General features: G+C 40.4%; 1 protein-coding gene across 13 annotated transcripts in view; it reads right to left on the bottom strand.

Moving 5' to 3' along the window:
* The window catches only part of LOC145536268 (uncharacterized), a 235,421-nt gene that overhangs the window by 158,278 nt on the left and 54,020 nt on the right, over positions 1 to 23,123 (bottom strand). For 12 of the 13 annotated variants that reach the window (XM_081565304.1, XM_081565301.1, XM_081565309.1 and 9 more), the window contains one exon: positions 4,432 to 4,537. The gene's annotated coding sequence lies outside the window, so the exon portion shown is untranslated. Of the gene's footprint in view, positions 1 to 4,431; positions 4,538 to 7,270; positions 7,461 to 23,123 lie in introns of all 13 variants that reach the window. The other variant, XM_081565315.1, reaches the window with a different exon arrangement.

Genomic DNA, 23,123 nt, shown 5'->3' with positions numbered 1-23,123 from the left:
TGCTGTATGACCCAGCAATCCCACTGCTGGGCATACACACCGAGGAAACCAGAATTGAAAGAGACACGTGGACCCCAATGTTTATCGCAGCACTGTTTATAATAGCCAGGACATGGAAGTAGCCTAGATGCCCATCAGCAGATGAATGGATAAGGAAGCTGTGGTACATACACACAATGGAATATTACTCAGCCATTAAAAAGAATACATTTGAATCAGTTCTAATGAGGTGGATGAAACTGGAGCCTATTATACAGAGTGAAGTAAGCCAGAAAGAAAAACACCAATACAGTATACTAACACATATATATGGTATTTAGTCAATCAGTAAAGATAACCCTGTATGCGAGACATCAAAAGAGACACAGATAAATAGAACAGTATTATGGACTCTATGGGAGAGGGCGAGGGTGGGATGATATGGGAGAATGGCACTGAAGCATGTAAATTATCACATGTGAAACGAATCACCAGTCCAGGTTCCATGCATGATACAGGGTGCTCGGGGCTGGTGCACGGGGATGACCCAGAGGGATGGGATGGGGAGAGAGGTGGGAGGGGGGTTCTGGAAGGGGAACACATGTACACCCATGGTGGATTCATGTCAACGTATGGCAAAACAAATACAATATTGTAAAGTTAAAAAATAGAAAATAAACTAATTAAAAAAAAAAAAGAAAAAAGTCAGGAATGAGCTTCTTCACACCATGAGTAATCTGAACCCAAGTCTACAGAATGATCCTGAATTGTGTCTCTGAAGGAGGAGGAGGAGAAGTGAAGTGAAGTGAAAGTCACTCAGTCGTGTCGACTCTTTGTGACCCCATGGACTATACAGTCCATGGAATTCTCCAGGCCAGAATACTGGAGTGGATAGCCGTTCCCTTCTCCAGGGATCTTCCCAACCAGGGATCGAACCCAGGTCTCCCACATTGTAGGCGGATTCTTTACCAACTGAGCCACAAGGGAAGCCCAAGAATACTGGAGTGGGTAGCCTCTCCCTTCTCCAGCGGATCTTCCTGACCCAGGAATCCAACCGATGTCTCCTGCATTGCAGGCGGATTCTTTACCAACTGAGCCACAAGGGAAGCCCAAGAATACTGGAGTGGGTAGCCTCTCCCTTCTCCAGCGGATCTTCCTGACCCAGGAATCCAACCGATGTCTCCTGCATTGCAGGCGGATTCTTTACCAACTGAGCCACAAGGGAAGCCCAAGAATACTGGAGTGGGTAGCCTCTCCCTTCTCCAGCGGATCTTCCTGACCCAGGAATCCAACCGATGTCTCCTGCATTGCAGGCGGATTCTTTACCAACTGAGCCACAAGGGAAGCCCAAGAATACTGGAGTGGGTAGCCTCTCCCTTCTCCAGCGGATCTTCCTGACCCAGGAATCCAACCGATGTCTCCTGCATTGCAGGCGGATTCTTTACCAACTGAGCTATCAGGGACCCAAAGCCAGGAATTCTAGAGCACTGACCCAGAGAGTCTCTCCACTTGGTGGTGGTAGCCACCAGATGTTAACCCCCTAGCACCTCCAGTGTACATGTCCAGAAGTGAAAAGGGCCTCTGGGGCTCTAGGACAGAAAAGAAAAGCAATTCTGGATCTGAGGCTGGATGTCTTTAGGGTATGTGGAACAGTCTACCTCAGAGAAGCTGAAATCAGAGATGTGACATGGGACAACACCGTGTCTGTTTTAGAAATATACTTCAAGTGCTTTTTGTTCATGGCATAAATTAAGGCAGTTGTGGTGGGAAGAGGCAGGAAGGTTTCAAGAGACATCTGAGGTGGAAATGACCAGGCTCATGACTAGCCAAAGAGAAAAATCCCCAATGAACTTGCTACTTTTGCCCACAAATTGCAGCTCATTCCAGAAAGGTCTTTGTGGTAAACAGAGAGACTTAACAATTACTTAGGAATAGACTAGGTTTTGGAAATGAAATAAGGCAGTACACATTTCCAGGAATTTAACAAAGGTATAAGCCAGAAATCTAGACAGAGTTTTGACTTTGATCTCAATTGGCCAAACATGTAATTATGTGTGTAACAGAGTGCATAGGTACAATACCCTGGAATATTAGAACTATAAGGGATGGAAAAATTGAAATATTTCCTTTTGGAACAGAATGTCTTTACAGGACATACTGATCTAATTTACCAGAAGGGACAGTGCTCTCTGGCTATTTCTCTTTCAGGGTCAGACAGCCAATTTTCCCTGTTACCAAGCATCTTGGCAGAATTATTATTTCTTTGTGCTTGAAAGAGCCTTAGCAAATGAATCCAGCTCTCTTATTTTCTGTCCCCGCTAAACCAGGATGGACAAATTTTTTCATAAAGGGCCAGATAGTACATGCTTTAGATGCCTCGGGGTCTCTGTTGTAACAACTGACCTCTGCCATGGTGGCCCTGAAAGCAGACACAGACAATACATAAGCAAATGGTACAGAGCCACACCTGCTCTAAAGCAGTGCTACTTTAAATATGCTCTGATAACCAGCACCCAGCCAAAGTGCATGTTTGCCATGAGTCCACAATGAGATAGGGAGATAAATGAACAGCACTGAGAAACCTGTGCTGCCATTAGACATTGTTGATACCCAAATACCTGACTGTTTTCAGCAATTTATTCTTACTGTATTTAACCAAACCATCAATTGATGATGAAATGGTACTAAAACACCTGATCCTTCACCCATACAGTTTGAGAAGCAAGACTCTAAATTCCAAGCTCGTCTTCATTTTCTAGGTAGGTAAAGAGGCTCAGAGAATGGAGCTCCAGTGTCAGCTAGTCAGCTACAGGAAGAGCCAGGATACAAACCCTGATCCTTAGTCCAGTGCTATTTCCAGACACAGTACAAGTTTCACAGTCTGTGTTAATGATCACATCTTCAAAGTTTCCCATAGGGACTTCCCTGGCTGTCCAGTGGTTAAGACTCTGTGCTTCCACTGCAGGGAGCACAGGTTCAATCCCTGGACAGGGAACCAAGATCCTGCATCCTGCAAAGCTACAGTTATATCATTGAGCCCTATTGTCTGCTCAACAGGTTAGATCACATGGCAAGTGATTTTCTGTCATAGAACCCTTCAGCTTGTGAACCCTTAATCCTGCATCTGATGTTATCTGGGCTAAGACTTGCTCCAGGCTGGTCTGCCCTTTCTCAATTATTTAATTAAGATTCTTACTTCCAGGCTAAATGGTTGTAAGAAAATAAAAATTAACCTAACTATCCCTTTTCATCTCCACCCATGCACTGGGTTATGAGGAAGGCATTATGGTTCTTGATTAAACCGAAAGCCACATTATTCCAAATATTCTGCCCACCTCATTTCCTACCATCCACTTAGAAGATTTTCAACTCTTACCTACATTGAAAAAAATAATAGCTACCTAAATACCCCCCAAAGAGTCCAGCTAGCTATTAACAATACAGTGACTAATGAGGGGCAAATGCACTGTCAGTGGAGGATGGAGCAGTTGACATAATCTGTGGAGGGCTCTTAAAGGCCTACAAATTTAGATGATGCTAAAGATCTATCGACTGTGTCAGCAAGATCAGCTTAAAGGATGGTTACTTAAAAATGAATGAAAAATATCGATTCAGAAATGAAAAAGATGACTCCTGCTAACATAATTCAAGGATAAGATAGCCACACTGTGGTAAGTCAAAGATCAGTTGTAGACATAACTGCTTCAATCATTTCTGGAGGACATTTAAATGCGTAAGAGTCTCAATTTCAGATTTCACTGATTTAAGACTTGGGCCAAAGTTTGCCTCTTCTGAATAAACTCTACATAGATTGGAGACACTTAGTATCAGATACTTATTATGGACTTGATTCATATTTATAGACTTATTTCTAGCTTGATGCCGCTTTTCTCTGTTGCTTAAGTAGAACCCCAAAGAGTCTGCCAGGTGACATAGCAAGCTTATTTGTTTTGTTTCTAAATATCTGCATGAAACAAAAGGCATTTATTTTAAAATATCCTATAATTCATATGTTCTAATGGTTCTGATGGGCCTTTTCTTTTCATTAATCTAGATTACTGTTGACTGGGAGTTTCAGAATCACTATACTGTTGATCTATCCAGAGCAATGAAAATATTCAGGCTTATATTCATTCAAAAATGCTCACCAAGAGGAATGTTAAATGGTGCAGCTGCTATGAAAAACAGTATGGCGGGTCTTCAAAAATTAAAAACAGAATTACCACATAATCCAGCAAACTCACTTCTGAATATATATCCAAAGGAACTGAAGGCAGACTCTCAAAGAGATACTTGTGTATCCACATTCACAGCAGCACTCATAAACAAGAGTCAAGAGGCAGAAGTAACCCAAGAGTCCATCGATGGATAAATGGATAAAGAAAATATAGTATCAATAGTCTAACAAACTGAATATATCATAGATGAAGGAGCTGAAGCTTAGACGCTTACCTTGCCTGACACAGGAGAGCTGGAAATGAACCAAGGGCTGGATATGCCTCGAGACCAATGCCACAGTCCCTGTTGTCTTCCCACTAGAGCACACTGCTTTTTCAACCTGTGATGACACATACATAAAGATTGGGGAGTGTTTCTTTTAATTTATTTATTTTAATTGGAGGCTAATTACTTTACAATATTGTAGTGGTTTTTGCCATACATCAACATGAATCAGCCACGGGCGCATCCAGAACTCCCCTCCCACGTCCCTCCCCATCCCATCCCCCAGGATCATCCCAGTGCACCAGCCCTGAGCACCCTGTCTCATGCATCGAACCTGGACCAGCAATCCGCTTCACCTATGATAATATACACGTTTCAACGCTACCCTCTCAAATCATCCCACCCTCGACTTCTCCCACAGAGTCCAAAAGACTGTTCTTTACATCTGTGTCTCTTTTGCTGTCTTACATATAGGGTCATTGTTACCATCTTTCTAAATTCCATATATATGCGTTAATATACTGTATTGGTATTTTTCTTTCTGACTTACTTCACTCTGTATAATAGGCTCCAGTTTCATCCACCTCATTAGAACTGATTCAAATGCATTCTTTTTAATGGCTGAGTAATATTCCATTGTGTATATGTACCACAGCTTCCTTATCCATTTGTCTGCTGATGGACATCTAGGCTGCTTCCATGTCCTGGCTATTTTAAACAGTGCTGCGATGAACATTGGGGTACACGTGTCTCTTTCAATTCTGGTTTCCTTGGTGTGCATGCCCAGCAGTTGGGATTGCTGGGTCATATGGCAGTTCTATTCCCAGTTTTTTGAGGAATCTCCACACTGTTCTCCATAGTGGCTGTACTAGTTTGCATTCCCACCAACAGTGTAAGAGGGTTCCCTTTTCTCCACACCCTCTCCAGCATTTATTGTTTGTAGACTTTTGGATAGCAGCCATTCTGACTGGCGTGAAATGGTACCTCATTGTGGTTTTGATTTGCATTTCTCTGATAATGACTGATGTTGAGCATCTTTTCATGTGTTTGTTAGCCAACTGTATGTCTTCTTTGGAGAAATGTCTGTTTAGTTCTTTGGCCCACTTTTGGATTGGATCGTTTATTTTTCTGGAATTGAGCTGCAGAAGTTGCTTGTATATTTTTTAGATTAATTCTTTGTCAGTTGCTTCATTTGCTATTATTTTCTCCCATTCTGAAGGCTGTCTTTTCACCTTGCTTATAGTTTCCTTTGTTGTGAAAAAGCTTGTAAGTTTAATTAGGTCCCATTTGTTTATTTTTGCCTTTATTTCCATTACTCTGGGAGGTGGGTCATAGAGAATCCTGCTGTGATTTATGTGAGAGAGTGTTTTGCCTATGTTTTCCTCTAGGAGTTTTGTAGTGTCTGGTCTTACATTTAGATCTTTAATCCATTTTGAGTTTATTTTTGTGTATGGAGTTAGAAAGTGTTCTAGTTTCATTCTTTTACAAGTGGTTGATCAGTTTTCCCAGCACCACTTGTTAAAGAGATTGTCTTTTCTCCATTGTATATTCTTGCCTCCTTTGTCAAAGATAAGGTGTCCATAGGTGTGTGGATTTATCTCTGGGCTTGCTATTTTGTTCCATTGATCTATATTTCTGTCTTTGTGCCAGTACCATACTGTCTGGATGACTGTTGTTTTGTAGTAGAGCCTGAAGTCAGGCAGGTTGATTCCTCCAGTTCCATTCTTCTTTCTCAAGATTGCATTGGCTATTCGAAGTTTTTCGTATTTCCATACAAACTGTAAAATTATTTGTTCTAGTTCTCTGAAAAATGCCGTTGGTAGCTTGATAGGGATTGCATTGAATCTATAGATTGCTTTGGGAAGTATACTCATTTTCACTATACTGATTCTTCTGATCTACAAACATGGTATATTTCTCCATCTATTTGTGTCATCTTTGATTTCTTTCATAAATGTTTTATAGTTTTCTGTATATAGGTCTTTTGTTTCTTTAGGTAGATTTATTCCTAAGTATTTTTTTCTTTTTGTTGCAATGGTGAATGAAATTCTTTCTCTGTTTTCTCATTGTTAGTGTATAGGAATGCAAGGGATTTCTGTGTGTTAATTTTATATCCTGCAACTTTACTATATTCATTGATTAGCTCTAGTTATTTTCTGGTGGAGTCCTTTAGGGTTTTCTATGTAGAGAATCATGTCATCTGCAAACAGTGAGAGTTTTACTTCTTCTTTTCCAGTCTGGATTCCCTTTATTTCTTTTTATTCTGATTGCTGTGGCTAAAACTTCCAAAACTATGTTGAATAGTAGTGGTTGAGAGTGGGCACCCTTGTCTTGTTACTGACTTTAGGGAGTGTTTTTTAATTAAAATGTTTAATTGTGGTAGAATACACAATTTATGAGCTTAAACATTTTAAGTATACAGTTCAGTATTATTAATCATTCCATTGTTACTGTTCTCCTTTCTGTTTCGATGAGTTTGACTACTTTAGATACACACAATGGAATATTATTCACCCTCCTGTCATGTGCTACCAAGATGAACTTTGAGGACATTATGCTAAGTGAAGTAAGCAACTTGTAAAAAGACAAATACTGTATGATTCCACATATATGAAGTATCTAAAGCAAACTCATAGAAACAGAATAGTGGTTGCCAGGGGCTGGCAGGAGAGAGAAATGGGGAGCTGGTGTTCAGTGGGTGTAGAGTTTCAATCTTATGAGATGAAAAAGTTCTAGATACCTGGTGCACAACAATGTGAATAAAGCTAACATTGGCCACTTGTGTGTGTGTTTTACTGTAATTTTTAAAATTAATTTAGTGAAAATCTATAGTGAAAAGGGGGCTTGCCTGGTGGCTCAGTGGTAAAGAATCCACCTGCCAATGCAGGAGACGCCAGTTTGATCCCCAGGTTGGAAAGATCCCCTGGAGAAGGAAATGCCAACTTCCTCCAGTATTCTTGCATGGCAAATCCCATGGACGGAGGAGTCTGACAGGCTGTAGTCCACAGGGTCACAAAGATTCAGACATGACTTGGTGACTAAACAGAAAACAACAGTGAAAAATCAACATGGACTGTGACACTCGTAGATCACAGTTCAAATGCAGTCCTAACCTTTACCAGATCTGCTGTGTCAGGCAAGTCGAGGTTCTAAGCTTCAGCTCCCTCATCTATGATATACTCAGCTTTTAAGACCATGGATCATACTAACAGTCATGATGGATGAAAAGCTTCTATTCTGCTCAAGAAACAATGGCTATAATGATGATAATAATGACAATGATGATGGTGATGCTGTTGCTGTTGCAAGGTACTACAGGAGGGCCAAAGAATTCCTAACCCTAAGGGTTTTTTTCATGATACTTAGGTTTTTCTCTGATTTTTTTTTTTAAATCCAGAAGATAAGGAACACTTTCCGGTTTTTCTTAGGATACTGTAGGAAGCCAGTAAAAGTGGCAGACTTACTCCCTTATTTTATAAGAGTCATTTAAATGATGGACTCATAGCCTCTTATTATTCCAAACTCTTCATTTCCAAGGAGCAAAATAACCTTCTCAAATACTGCCCTGCACCTGTGCTGTGCTTAGCCGCTCAGTTGTGTCCAACTTTGTGACCCCATGGACTGCAGTCCATGGGATTCTCCAGGCAAGAGTACTGGAGAGGGTTGCCATGCCCTCCTCCAGGGGATCTTCCCAACTCAGGGATTGAACCCCAGGTCTCCCGCATCGCAGGTGGATTCTTTACCATCTGAGCCACCAGGGAAGCCCTGCACCTGGTTGCCACTAAGTTTTGCAGGCATTGACTGGGAAAGAGATAGTCTGTGCTCAAACGCCAGGAAGAAAGCACTCCACACCACACTTCACCAGCTCTGTCCTTGGATAAACTCACTGAGTGCTCATATATGTTCACTGTCATGCTGCCAACACGTTTTATGACTGCTAGTCACAGACTATAATATCATGTATTATAGTTACTCCAGTATTTGTCTGCAGTGTGGACTACTTTCAGGGCTTTCCTTTTGAAACTTGCATCTTAGGGACACCTTGCCATGGAACATCGTGATTTTGGCTATAAAGAATTTTTAATACAGCATACTGGGTTCTCATGAAATGTGAATGAGTAGAAAATAAAAGGGGACAGATAACCCCACAACTCTTTAGCTTTTTTTTTTTTCATTTACAGTGATCAATAAAAACAAATGAAGTTCTTCAACAGGTTTCAGATTTTGATTATCTAAGCCAAGAGCTGGCAAACTTGTTTTGGTGAAGAGCCAAACTGTAAATATTTCAGGTTTTGTGGGCCACACTGCCCCTGTCACAACTATTCAGCTCTGTTGTTGTAGCATGAAACAACCACATATAAATAAATTAGTGTGGCTGTATTTATGGTCACTGCATTTATAGACCCTGAAATGTGTTCCAATAAAATTGTATTTATGGACACTGAAATGTGAATTTCAAATCATTTTCACTTGTCATGAAATATTATTCTTCTTTTGATTTTTTTCAACTATTGAAAAATGTAAGAAATCACTCGTAGCCTACAGGTTGTACAAAGATAGGTCACAGGCCAGATTTGACCCATGAGCTATAGTTTGCTGATCTCCCTTTGGAACGTTGTCAATAGAAAGCAGGTCCTAGGGACTTCTCTGGTGGTCCAGTGGTTAAGAATCTGCCTTCAAATGCAGGAGACATGGGTTCAATCCCTGGGTGGGGAACAAAGATTCCACATGCCACAGGGTAACTGAGCCCACACGCCACAACTACTAGGCCTGTGCACTGTAACTAGGGAAGCCCTCACACCACAACAAAGAGCCTGTGACAGTAAATTGTTTAAAAAATAAACAACAACAACATCAAGAAGAGGTGCCTAAATGTTTCCAAAATAAAACCCAAACATCTTACGCTTGCACACCAAGGCTTTTTTCACTTGACCTGAATCTCTTTTCCCTCTACCACCCTCTAGCTATGTTCCATCCAGGGGTGTCCAATTCTTCTTCATTCCCGAATAGACCACGGAATGGCATATTACATGCATTTTCCTCTGTCTGCTCCTTCTCCATCCGTTCTACACGTTAAAACCCAGCTCCTATGCCCTGTTCTCCATGAGAAATCCCTTGATGATGCTTTCCCTGGTCAGAACAAATCACTCAATTCCTTCTGACTCATGGCGTTTTTTTTATGTCTCACCTGTGCCATGTCTGTCACAGTCATATTTTTGTCTATATTCTAATCACATAAGCATTTCTGTGAGGACATAAAATTGTGTTTTATTCGTGGCTGTGTATTCCCTCAAAGCCAATTCCTAACACGATGCCTTATATGCAGCAGGTGTTTAATAATACTTATGGGTGAATGGATTTCTTAATATATTCAGACACAAGATCAGAGCAACTTCCAGATATGCTAACACACCTCTGTTTCTTCGCTTTGAGCCCTGATGGGAAGGAGATGGGGAAGAGTTTTCCTCTGAAAACAGGACAATTTCTGAAGAGCTACCGAACCTTTTGGACTTCCTGCCATCTGAGTCCTTACACATGCTGGTGCCAGGGGGGCAGAGCTTCTGAGGCTTTGAAAGTAAGAGCTGTATCACAAGGGACTATTTCACAGACTCTTATAAATAGAGCTTTTAAGGAAACTGAGAAACCACCTAATCTCACCAATCCTTATAAAACGAGAAGGTGGAGCACAGAAAGATGACAGAACCCAATGAAACACCCCCCTCTGACCCCGCCCCAGAGTCAAGGCTGGGACCTAGCTCTGAGTTGGTTCAACTCTACTCTGTTGAAGATACATTTTCACTCCTTATGAGTAAATACCTAGAAGTAGAATTGCTGGGACAAAAGGAGTGTGTTTAACTGTTTAAGTAAAGGAGGGGTTTCCCTGGTGGTCCAGTGGCTAGGACTTCGTGCTGCCAATGCAGGGGGCCTAGGTTCTATCCCTGGTCAGGGAACGAGATCCCACATGCTGCAACTAAAGATCCTGCATGCAGCAACTGAAACCCAGCACAGCCACATAAATATTTTTTTAAAAAGAAGAAAAGGAAACCGATCCCAAGTGTTTGTACCATTTCACATTTCCACCTGTAATGCACAAGAGAATTCAGTTCTTGCACCTCCTTGCCAACACATGCTAAGTATGGTCAATGTCTTTAATTTTAAGTGATGACTGATGCAACTTAGCAGCAGCAGCAGTATTTCCTGAGACCATCTCAGAGGGTCCAAAGAACACCTCACACATTTAAAAACGGTATTTAATTAGCATTTTGTTGTTGACTCATAATGCTGAAAACTTTTTCATGTGCTTATTGACCCCTCATATATCACCCTTACTGAAACGTCTGTTCAAGTCTTTTGCCCACATTTTATTGAGCTCTGTGTCTTTTTACTGGGCTATCAAGAGTTCTGGTGCCTGCTGTATTTTAAAAAGAGTATTGAAAATAGTTTTTAGAACATTTGACCAGAATAAATGTAACTGGGCTCACAGTATTCCATTTAGGCCTCACCCATGTATACCATTTATGCCTCACATTATCTTCCTAAGCAATGATACAGCTTATATTTCTTTGCTCACTAAACTGACTCATACTTTCAACTTGCAGATGAAACACTCAATTTCTGCTGCAGACTCCCAAAAAATCCAGAATATTCCAAGCCAATATATGAAAATAGATGTGGAGCAAATTGAATTTCTCATATTGTCTGTCATCAGGCCTGTTGACCAAAAGCTATTTGATTTGCAAAGCCCTTCCTGGGTAGATGGGTCAGTGTTTATTTTCATGGATTTTGCTGTTCTAAATCAAATCAACCAACCAACAGGTTTTATTGAGTGCTCTAAGTCATCTCTGTAAGGCAGTTCATGCATTACATATTAAATTCCAGTTCACAAATCCAATTCCTCTTTTTTTGACCTAAGTTTTATTTGCTTTCTTTTGACAGCTTATATTAAGCCTTTTTATCATTGTTAGCAACCAGATATCCAATTAGGAAAGCAAATTATTTCCCTGAAACTTGACATCATCATAATTCCAGTACAAGTAACAATAATAATAACAACACTAATAAAACCTTACATTTTCATAATAACTCATAGAATGTACATACAATTCAATTAGATCTTACTACCATTCCATTGGGTGGAAATTACCATTCTCTTTCACTGGTAAGAGCTTCCCAGGTGGCTCAGTGGTAAAGAATTCACCTGCCAATGCAGGAGACACGGGTTTGATCCCTGGGTTGAGAAGATCCCCTAGAGGAGGAAATAGCAACCCACTCCAGTATTCTTGCTTGGGAAATTCCATGGACAGAGGAACCTGGTGGGCTACAGTCCATGGGGTCACAAAGAGTCAGACACAACTGAGTGACTGAGCATGCATACACAACGACTTTACTGATAAGGAAATAGTTTCAAGAAGTAAAGAAACTCATCTGAGGTCACGTAGCTGTTGAATAAGAAGGAGAAAATCTAGACCCTTGTCTCACAAAAGAGTTCACTTATTTTTCTACATTGTGAGGAATATTTTTCAAAGGCTAAGTTAAGCCCATTTCAAAATTAAACCTGAAATAGCAAATGTAATTCCTACTAAGAGCTGCTATAAATGAGCTAACCTGGGAACTCGGCTCCTTTTTCAGCCCTGTAAAAATATTTTAACAATATATTTTCATTATTTAAAAAGAAAAGTCAAACAATCAGAAAAGCACAAAGAAATTAAAAACCAGTCGAAGTCACACACAGTTAATTAGTTGGAACATTTAAACATCCTTCCAAATTGCTTGCTCTCAATTTCCCTTTTACTTTGCCTCTCATGGTAGACACACACACACACACCCCCCATATGGAACTATTGGGCTCATTCACCTATATATCTTTAACATCAAGGGTCTCCCTCTGGTCTTATGAGAGGTTCTAGGGAGCACCTCACACACGCTGGTGAGTACGTTCCACTCCTACAGCCTTGTTACACGGTCAACTTGCTGCACACCCCCGCGCTCACCCCACAGCAGAGCAGTGTCAGTGGGGTCCCAGCTCTGCAGGACACTGCTGCCCTTGCCAGGTGACTGCTTTCTCACTTCAACTTCTCACCAGGGAACACTAGGTCCCATCACTGTCTGCCTCACAAGTGAAGGATATATCCTCTTCTGTATCTCTCATCAGCATAACACAAACCAGGTGATGCCTTTACACCAAACTTTCCTATAATGCTGGCAATAATAATTTTTTAAAAACTAAAAATAACAGGATAGTTTGATAGCAGGACCCAAATGAAGACCCATCATTAGGGTCCCTCAGAAGAGGGATTTCTCAGTCTTGCTCCCAGCCTCTGCTAGCAGACTACCTCCAACCCTTAAGGGCTCATCCAGCTTTTGGTCATTCTGACCCTAAGTTCCAGAAAGAGAATTCCCTGTTCCGTTATAGTGGCCACCATATCAGCTCACATTTCACATGCCAAACTAACCTCTTCATAGGGTGATAAAGAGGGAGAATGATCACAAACTGTCCCGGTACAAATGCTTATTTAGTTATGGCCTTGACAGAGGTCAGATGACAACTATTAATGGAACAGTCAGCCACTGAGCAGAAGAATATGAGGGCATCCTCTGAATGACCCTGGGCCTGCTAGCATCTTAATCCATGCCAACCTTGTTTGAAAGCCATCTTTCTGGCATCAGTGACACAAAACTTAAAGGCAACCCTATCACAAGGAGCTTGCCTCCTGTGCTAACCAGAGAACTGTCCTCAGGACTTGCCTAATTTGGTGTACTTCCTCTTCCTTCTTCCCCTGTAGTTCATCTCACTCTTTTAATTGCTGTTCAGAGAGATGCACTGAACTCACGCCTGAGTGACACAGCTTTCTTTTTATAGACAAACAACAAATTCAGCTCCAGGTCTACTTTTTTTTTTAAACAATTTATCACCTAAACTTAATTCCTAAAGTTCCCACTATTCAGTCTTAAGTAAAATCATATGGAGGAACAAAACTCAACAAGTCATTTTTGGCCTGCTTCACCAAGCTTCTCAACTGAGTTCTTATTTTTTCTTTGTTTTTGTTAACACTTTCTCTTTGAGAATTAAAAATTATATATGTATGTATATATATATACACATACACATATACAGTTGATCCTTGAACAACATGGATTTGAACCATGCAGGTCCACTTACAAATGGATTTTTTTTTCCCAGTAAATATACAGTTAGCCCTCTGAATTTGCAGGTTTCACAACCGTGGACTCAAACAACCAGAAAAATGTCTACCCACTCTTGGTTGAATCCACAGATGTGAAATCCAGGGATATGGAGGGCCAACCGTACCCTCCATTTTATATAAAAGGTACATAGATTTTGGTATATGTGGGATGGCAGAGCAGGGCTCCTGGAACCAATCCCTCATGGATCCTAAGGATGACTGTATATACATATATATGTTATTTTACTTCAATGGAATCACACTTCAAATACTGATGATTTTCACTCAATAATGTGTCATTAGCATCTTTCCATATCAATAAATATAGATCGATAATATCCTTTCTAAAAGGTAAACAATTCTCTACTGCATGCATCTGCCATAATATTTTTAATCTATTTCAACGAATGTACATCAAGTCTGTTTATTAGGATTCTTTTGGCCACAAGTGAGAAAACCAAATTCTAATTAGTTTATGCAATCTGGAGAATTTGTGGATAATATAACTGAACACTTAATGGTTAGATCAAGAATGACTGGATCCTTGGTTGAATCACCAAGGATTGATCTCTATCCACCTCTCACTTTTCATCTCTGCTTCTCTTTGCTTTCTGAATTTATTCTCTCTTCTCCCATGTTACTGAGGAAGCAGTGTCAATACGTTGAACCTTAGGAAGAGGATGATTGGTTTATTTGGGTCATATACTGGACTACAGTCACTGTGGTCAGAAGGACCGATTAATGTGATTGACTACCCTGAGTCTCTTTCTCACTGAGGTGGAAGAAAAGGATAGAGAACCATGTTAGAGAACCTTTCTACAATCTTATTTCTTGGGGGAAAGGAGCTAGCTAAGGTAAGATCAGACTGCATTTACCAGATAAAGATAAAATAGTCAGCCCAACAGCTGAAAAAGAAAGCACTAGGGCTTCCATGGTGGCTCAGTGGTAAAGAATGCGCCTGTCAATCAAACACAGGTTCGATCCCTGATACAGGAAGATCCCACATGCCACAGAGCAAATAAGCCTGTGAGCCACAACTACTAAGCCTGTGCTCTAGAGCTTAAGAGCTGCAACTACTGAAGTTCGTGTGCCCTAAAGTTTGTGCTTCGCAACAAAAGAAACCACTGCAAAGAGAAGCCCACATACCACAACTAGAGAGAAGTCCCCACTGACCACAACTAGAGAAAAAGCCTGTGCAGCAACAAAAACCCAGCACAGCCAAAAATCAATAAATTTAATTTAATTTAAAAAAAGAAAGAAAAAGAAAGCGCTAGAAAACTTTGGCTAAATATCTTCAAATACCAACGTAAAAATATTAAGTAAAATGTCGTCAAAAAATCTATCAGTATGCATAGAAATTTGTCATCTTAACCAGTTTCATTCATTCTAGTAATTCAAGAGTTTTCTCAATATATGAATATCAACAATTGTAAGTTACAATTACCATCCATATTGATAAGTCAAAGAGAAATACATATTAGGTCAAGAAGGAAGGAAAAAACAGGACAAGAAAAGGGCACTGGCCTCCTGAGTCAATTCCCACTTAAAAAAAAAAACTTTCCTAAGAAACTGGAACCCATTCACACTGTTAGTGGGAATACAAAACAGTAGAGCCTCTATGGAAAACAGTATGGAGGTTCGTCCAATAATTAAAACTGACCCAGCAATCCCACTTCTGGGTATTTATCCAAATGAATTGAAATGAGGATCTCAAAGAAAGATCAGCACTTTCATGTTCATTGCAGCATTATTCATAATAACTAAGATAGAAGGGGCTTCCCTGGTGGCTCAGTGATAAAGAATCCACCTGACAATGGAGGAGATATGGGTTTGATCCCTGGGTTGGGAAGATCCCCTGGAGGAGGAAATGGCAACCCACTCCAGTATTCTTGCCTGGAAACCCCATGAACAGAGGAGCCTGGCAGGCTACAGTCCACGGGGTCGCAAAGCGTCAGGCACAACTTAGCAAGTGAACAACAAAGATACAGAAACAACATAAATGTCCATCGACAGATTATTGGATAAAGAAAATGTGATATGCACATAGTCAGCCTTGTTACAGTAATTAAACAAAGAGGCATTAAATTGAGGTGGCTGTAATGCCTTGGCAGCCTACATAAGCAGACTGAAATCTAAGCCAGAGTTCATTCCTAGAAACGCCTCAAGGTTAAGAACTCAAAACTTAGTACCAATCACAAATAGCCAACCAGGCTTTCCCAAACCAACCAAATCAAGTAATTTCCCTCCTTCACTTCCACATCTGCTCTGTAAAACCCTTTGCTTTAGCTCCTGCTGGTGGCGTGCCCCTAACCACTTTCACTTTTGACACTGCTTTGTTTGCTCAAGTAAAAGTCTTCAAAAATTTAATGTGCCTCAGTTATCTTTTAACAGCCTAAAAAAAAGAAGGAAATTCTGCAATATGTGACAACATAGAAGACCTTGAGGGCATTATGTTCAGTGAAAATAAGCCAAATACAGAAAGTACTGTATGATTCCATACACTCCATACATTACTGAGACAATTAAAATCATCAAATTCATAAAATCAAAGACTGGAATGGCCTTTGGAGGGAGGTTGGAGGGAGGGAGAAATGTAAGTTATTGATCAACAGGCATAAAGTTTGTTAAGTAAGATGAATAAACTCTAGAGATTTGCTATACAACATTGTACCTATGGTCAATGATAACGTATGGTACACTTGATATGTGTTAAAAGGATAGATCTCATGTTGTATTCTTACTACAATAAATTTTTTTTTTTAATTTTAGGAAACCTGACCCAACAATTTCTGCTTATCTCTCATTAAGCCTTCCTCATCTTCAAGGATACTGGGAACGATTGAAGACAGGAGGAGAAGGGGACAACAGAGGACGAGATGGTTGGATGGTATCAATGGACATGAGTTTGAGCAAGCTCCGGGAGTTGGTGAAGGACAGGGAAACCTGGCATGCTGCAGTCCGTGGAGTCGCAAAGAGTCAGACATGACTGAGCGACTGAACAACAACAACATCTTCAAGAAACACTAAATATACAATGCACTTGAGCGTCTGGGCACACTGCGTGCTCAGTGGCTCAGTCGTGTCCGACTCTGCGACCCCATGGACTGTAGCCCACCAAGCTCCTCTGTCCATGGGATTCTCTAGGCAAGAATACTGGAGTGGGTTGCCATTTCCTCCTCCAGGAGATATCTCAACTATTTAAAATATAATAATTTTAAAATTTTAAATGAAAATGGAAAAACATCTCCAAACAATTTTCTAGATCAGAGAAAATTCTCCCAGTTTTGTGACTGTGTCTGTGATTTTTAACCCAGTTACTTACATTAAAATTGTTTGTTTATATCATTGTATCTGTTTAGATTCAACTACAGACTACAGACCACCAAATAAAGGCTTAAACAAATTATGCTCATCAGTCAATCTTGCTAAAGCCCACTCACACCTCACCCCTGCCCTGCTCCTCAGAACCTTCATCTCTCACTTCCAGTAACTCTGCACCAGTCGTCCATGCAGAAAAGTTGCCATGACCTATGAAGTCCTCTCTCAACTTTGACTAATTTTTTTGTGCCTGATCATTGTTTTCCAGAGACCCAGCAAAAAGTAAGTCTTTCCTAGTTTCTTTGTAAGGCTTTGAATGTAAATTTTGTTCTCTGTATACATTTTGGCAGGTATTGATTGGAAGGTAAAGGTATATGCTTATCCTAATGCGTGTTTTTGAAGCCATCTTCAATTTATTTTTTATAGAGGAATGTATCTTTATGTTTAAAAAACAGGAAAATACTAAAGTCATAAAAAAGAAAACTGTATTATTTTTGCAAATTAGTCTATTTCCTTCCAATAATTCATATATACATATATAAGTGTGAGGGAAGGAGGGGGTTGTTTTTGCTTTTTGTTTACAAAATTGCTACCATAATTTATAGCATCTTCCTTTTTTCACTTAGTTCAGTTGAAAATCTCCTATGCTATCATATATTCTTTTTTTTTTTTTTCAAAATTTTTAAAAGCTACATAGGCTGTCACTGTATTGATGACCATAATTCACATAACCAGTTTGTCTTTACATCTCTTTTATTTCTAATTCTTTGTCAAAATAAATAGTGCTACAATGAATATTGTTTTCCATAAATGTGTACTCACACTCCAATTATATCCTAAGGATACATCCTTGGGAATTGAGTATCTAGCTTTTTGATGCGTATTTCCAATCTGCCCTCCAGAAAGGATGACAAATGTGGACTCCCAACATCTATTTTGTAAATGATGATTTCACTACACCTTTATCACTACCAAATATTGCATGTCAGGGGGAAAAAAATCACATTTTTGGATAGAAAATTCTTCATCACTGCATAAATTTCATTTATAGCACTTAACCACTAATAATGTACTTATTTGTCATTTGTATTTCTTGTTTTCTGGTTTTCATTTCTAGTTTCATATTTTCTATAAGGATTTTAATGATTGATTTCTTTCTTTGGTCTTTTCTACCTTAGTTCTTCAAAGGTAAAGTACATTCAAATTGCATGTTGCAAGAAAACCTTCAGTATTTTATCCTATAATCTAAAGAGGGAACAGAAGGCAATCAATTTTTCAACAGCAACTTTCCTTACTCTTTTCCAGAGCCAGAGGCACATTACCATGAAAACTGTGTTGTCTTTATGAAAGCAAAATGTGTGTTCTATCAGTGGACACAAGGGAGAAGCTAATTAGTTTGTGCTAGAAAACAACTATATTTAATTTTCTTGGATAAAATTATATGAACTAAAGTCAATCAGTTCATATTTGCTCAGAAGACTCATTGTGAAGTTTTTAATCACGAAGAAGTTTGTTCTTGCTTATCTTTATTTGAAAGGGAGTCCAACATGGACAGAGATTGACTTGGGAAATGAAATCCTATGCCTCTAAACAGGAATGATACTAAAAATATTTCATGACTAGTCAGGCATGGGAAACAAACCAATCAAGATGGATCCAGCTCAAAAGAATGCTCCCAGCGATGTGAGTGTGCAACAGCTGAAAAAAACACTCCTGACAATGGGAAGACTTCTCTATAGAATGAGACACATCCAGAGGCCTTTCCTTCCATTCTTTCTTTGAATCCTACGACTGACCTTCCAGTTGGTATTCTACCATCAGTTTTAAGACCCTTAGAGCATATATAAATATAAATAACTGGAATTTGTGGGGAAGACATTAAAAGGGGTGGAAATATAGGAAATAATTTCAAGTAATTATCTGAACTCAGTAAGTATCTGTAATTGAAGCCCTTTAACTGTATAACTGCGACTTCCCTGGTGGCTCAGACGGTAAAGCGTCTGCCTACAATGCGGGAGACCTGGGTTCAATCCCTGGGTCAGGAAGATCTCCTGGAAAAGGAAATGGCAACCCACTCCAGTATTCTTGCCTGGAAAATCCCATGGACAGAGGAGCCTGGTAGGCTATAGTCAGTCCGTGAGGTCGCAAAGAGTCGGACACGACTGAGCGACTTCACTTTCACTTAACTGTATAATTAATATAAAAGTTTACACAGAGGCCATTACGTAGAGACTGGAGAACCAACTGAAAAATTCAAGAATTAGAAGTTCTATGTAGTGGTTCATTGGGGAAGGTTAACTATTTGAAAGTTGCCTAAGAACTTATGTCCATAAAAACTAATGGTGTCCTCTGAAATTAAAATAAGAAAAAATTCAGACTTTCAAAAGAAAAAAATTTCCTAAGATTGAAAACAAACTGAAACAAGTGAACTTATCAAACTGGCAACATAACCAGAGAAGGTTATTATTTCACTGGCTCTAAAACAAAGCATTTTGACTTTGCATCCTTAGAGTATATATTACAAGGAAAAAAGAAACAAAAAACAAAATCTTAAATGGCATTCAATAGTTTTATGGTTAGTGATATTACTGTATTGTCATTTTGAAACCATTTTTGCATATTAAAGAATAAAGTAAATAAATGATAGAATCCATGATTTTTCAGTGTGAGAGAAAAGACCCCTAAGTATAAAACCAGATAAGTAAGAATGCTGGGAAAACTCAATACAAACTCATCGTGTGTGTGTGTGTGCGCGTGCACTGGGAAAACTCAATACAAATGTGTGTTTGTGTGTGTGTGTTTTAAGCCTGTCTGCCTATGGCACCTGGAAACAATGACATGTTACAAACTGATTCCTACATGCCATTAACTACTAAAAAGAAGCAGAGGTCTTTGGAGAAACAGCTGTTTCCAGGTATGGGATATAGAAAATACTAGGTGAACATGGAGACAACCTGATGAGCCAAAAAGCAGGGAAGGACTCAAAGACTATTGGGATTGAATCAAAATAAGGTTGCTCAAAGGAGTTCCACTGTCCAAATGCAGGGCTCTTTAAGAATCAAATAATATAATAAGGCTTTATACTTAAAGAAGGCTAACTAATTTTCATAATATTCCAATCAAAATTAGCTGGCAAGTTTATAAATCTCTGCTGCAATAAATAAAAATCCCATGCCTTCCAAAAAATATGTATGTGACTATTATTAATTGAAATTCACTAACTGTATTCAATCCGTGAGTCTGTAACAAGAAATCAAGAACAAACACTCATTTGCCATCATTGGAGATTATTCCACCTACTCGTTACCCTAGAATATGTACTGAAGAAAAAGAAACATTTATCCCAGTTTGCAAGAGGAATTATATTTCAGAGTAACCAAATTGACACAGCTTGTGAGAAGGCTCTTCCTCAAAGTAGATGGCAGCTGAAAAATGTAGAACGAACGATAGGATTAGAAAACCACCAATTGGTAGGGTTTTATGTAGTCCTTCATTAGGGCAAAGATTATCCACAGATGTTAAATTCATTAGGTACATTGTTGACGGGGAATTGGATAATCACATGGTATCAGAGAGTCACCCCAGAGATTACACACTGCATGCCAGGAGGAAAATTTCACAAGAGCAAGATCAGGCTGTCATCACTTTAACCTAGTGATCAATCAGCATTTTCACTAATAATGAACAATCAGACCTTATGAGCCCCCTGAGGTGATGTGGTAGGAAATACACATCATAGTTATGAAATACTCCTCCCAAGAAATTATTGCTTCATGTGAATTACAGCCTGAAGATCTGACTTCTGGTTTACAGAAAATATAGGGCATAGCAGGACAAGTAAAATGACCCCACAAGGTAAAACCTGAACACATCCAGGAACTGGAACCCTTATGAAATTATGGTTGCAAGCAGAGGTTCATGCTGGGTTCCACTGATCACCAAAGGCTTTGGATAAATGTCAACAATCTTTGCACAGAGTAGGCAGGAACTCATGGCCTGCATCAAGGTGGGGGGTGGGGGGTGTTACAAAAGAGGGACTCCCTTTCCTGAGTGGCTTGGCAAGCAGAGGAATCCTGGACTCAGACAAGTGATAAACAAGTACTGTGTAGTGGGATACCTGTACTGATAGCACCTGGCCATCCTGTGGGACACTGGGGCTGTGTGTGCGGAGGGAGAGCCACCAGTACCCAGGAGCAGAAAACCTGGAGGGAACCAACCAGTGCTATCCAGTGGACAACTCTACTTGTCTCCATACAGCCATAATTCACTATGGGGGTTTCGACAGGTCAATGTTGGGGGTGCAGGGTGGGGATGGTATGTCCAGTTTCTGGATCCATGCGTAAGGAGCTTGGAAGTCAGCAATCTATTCTAACAACAAGTATAAAACTGAACAAACCAAAAAAAAGTTAACAACTCTGGGACTTCCCTGGTGGCACAGAGGATGGGAATCTGCCTGCCAATGCAGGGGACATGGGTTTGATCCCTGGTCCAGGAAGATCCCACATGCCTCGAAGCCACTAAGCCTGTGTGCCACAACTACTGAGCCCACACTCTAGGGCCTACAAGCCGTAACTACTGAAGCCTGCGTGCCCTAGAGCCCACGCTCTGCAACAGAGAAGCCACCACAATGAGAAGCCTGAGCACCGCAACAAAGAGTAGCCCCCGCTCATGGCAACTAGAGAAAAGCCCCCACGCAGCAATGAAGACCCAGCACAGCTAAAATAAATAAATAAAAAATCAACAATTCTTCTTAGATTCATAAAAGAAATGAGGTCACAAGGCAAACTGCTGTGCCACCAAACTGGAGAGTAGTTGTTGTTTTTGAGTAGCTAAATCATATCTGATTTCTTTCGCGACCCCATGCCCACCAGGCTCCTCTGTCCATGGGATTCTCCAGACAGGAATACTGGAGTGTGTTGCCATTCCATTCTCCAAGGGATCTTCCCAACCCAGGGATTGAATCTGGGTCACCCTGCATTAGCAGGCAGATTCTCTACTGCTGAGCCACAGATCTCCTGCAAATGGCAAACTGGAGAGACAGACAGTCAAATAGAGAATCACAGCTTACCAGGGCATAAGTTCAAGAGCTGCAGCTTCTGTGGGAGCCAGAACTGTAATTGAGGAACTGCTGTCAGCTCAAAGTGGACAAAACTCAGGTTCCTAGTGGACCTGATCATAGCAGGGCCCCCACGCTTTTATGAGTTCTAACTCCAGGAGCTCGAGCATGATGTCAGTTTTAAGTAGCAGAGAAAAATTCCCTTGTGCTTCTGATGGGAGGCAGGGGAAAGGAACCATTTTGATAGACAGCAGAGCATTCTTTCTTAACACGGTCTACCCTCAGGTGAAACTATTTCACCAGAGCCTAAGCGACCCAGAGGAAGTGGAGTACCCAACCCCAGCCCACTCTAGCCATGCCGTCCCGTCTTAGTAAAAAGGTGAGGGATGGGATGGGGAGGGAGGTGGGAGGGGGGTTCAAGATGGGGGACACATGTACACCCATGGCTGATTCATGTCAATGTAGGGCAAAAACCACTACAATATTGTAAAGTAATTAGCCTCCAATTAAGATAAATAAATAATTCTTTTTTAAAAGCTGCAGGCAAAGAGGATGCAGACTCTACATTTGCCTCATTTGTCATCTATAGCAGCTGGTGAGAAGAGCCTTGGTGTGGAGCTGCAGAGGTGGGGGAGATGGTCGTGGCTCCCCCAGTGGGTGCAAAGGAGAGGGGGGTGGGAAAGAGCCTGAACCAGACCCTTCCCGATCCACCTGGAGAAATTTCTCCTCCCACTGCTCTGAACATGCCCCACTTCTATCACTGGGAAGGACGGGGTGGTGCTGCTGCTGGGGACAAGTTGCATCTGGTTAACTGAAGGCTAACTCTCCATCACCCCCTCTGACACCCCTTATCACCACTTTGCTAAAGACTTATGGATATCAGTTCCTTTTACCCCATACACCCTGTCTGGCTTTCAAGAAAAAATAACAAATATATACTAAAAGGAAAAAAAAAAACCCACAATTGGAAGAGACAGACCAAGCATCGGAACCAGATACAGCAGGAATTTTGGAATTATCAGCCCATTTAAAACAACTCTGATGAATATGCTAAGGTCTCACATGGACATAAGAGCACGCAAGAATAGATGGGAAAGAAAATAGATGAGCAATGTAAAACAGAGAGATGGAAATCCTAAATG

This window comes from Giraffa tippelskirchi, chromosome X, assembly GCF_054371585.1.
Source record: "Giraffa tippelskirchi isolate mGirTip1 chromosome X, T2T-mGirTip1v1.2.pri, whole genome shotgun sequence".
Taxonomy (NCBI): Eukaryota; Metazoa; Chordata; class Mammalia; order Artiodactyla; family Giraffidae; genus Giraffa; species Giraffa tippelskirchi.
Note: the sequence above shows the minus strand (reverse complement) of the source record. Positions and strands in the feature narration are given on the sequence as shown.